The sequence below is a fragment of the Physeter macrocephalus genome, chromosome 6 (genome assembly GCF_002837175.3).
Source record: "Physeter macrocephalus isolate SW-GA chromosome 6, ASM283717v5, whole genome shotgun sequence".
NCBI lineage: Eukaryota > Metazoa > Chordata > Mammalia > Artiodactyla > Physeteridae > Physeter > Physeter macrocephalus.
The window spans coordinates 28,993,585-28,994,431 of NC_041219.1; the positions used below are offsets into that span (position 1 = coordinate 28,993,585).

General features: G+C 43.6%; 1 protein-coding gene across 3 annotated transcripts in view; it reads left to right on the forward strand.

Moving 5' to 3' along the window:
- The window catches only part of VEZT (vezatin, adherens junctions transmembrane protein), an 83,798-nt gene that overhangs the window by 820 nt on the left and 82,131 nt on the right, over nucleotides 1–847 (forward strand). The window lies entirely within an intron of this gene.

The window sequence follows — 847 nt, forward strand, 5'->3', positions numbered from 1 at the left end:
ATCTTCCCGGACCGGGGCACGAACCCGTGTCCCCTGCATCGGCAGGCGGACTCTCAACCGCTGCGCCACCAGGGAAGCCCTTGTTTTTGTTTTTTTTATACCGTGGTTTAAGAGCTGTGTGTGGGACCTACTGTGGGTGATTTGGGCCGGGGCATCTCAGCATTTAATTCTTTTGTCCTTTGCTGTTGCGCTAGGTGTAGCTAGTTCTTCTGATTCGAGGCTCGGGTGTGAATGCTTTTGTGTGGGACTATTTTAAGACGTTCTCTGCCATCTTGAATGAAAACAAAAACAAACAAAAAAACACAGTCTAGTGTTTTTGTTGCCATTTGTCTATCAGACACAGGTGAAAAGTCACACCCCTGTATAAGGCATGTATGTATACTTTACTAAAATCCATTCATCCGACAAGATTTTAAGAAATTTAAGAAAAGAAACGGCTCATTCCGTACCATCAGAGAGGTATGCAATAAATAGTACAGAATGGTAAATGTTGAAATATATACAAACTGTCATTGGAGGATTGATTTGGAAACCGCCGTCTGTTCTTGTGGCCTCGGAGACACTACACCCAGTAAATGGATATTGGAGGTGGATCTTGAACTGTGAATATGTTTAGAGAGATGGAAGGGAGAAAATGCATTTTAAGGAAAAAGAACAGAGTATGCCAAGTTTGGGAGGTGTGAAAGTACCTGGTGTAGATTTTTCAGGGACTTGAGTGTGGAGTGTCGCTATATAAAGTGGTTTGATGGGGCTGGAATGGAGAAGTAGTGAAAGATAGGGCTCTTTTTTTTTTTTTTTTTTTTTGCGGTACGCGGGCCTCTCACTGTTGTGGCGTCTCCCGTTGCGG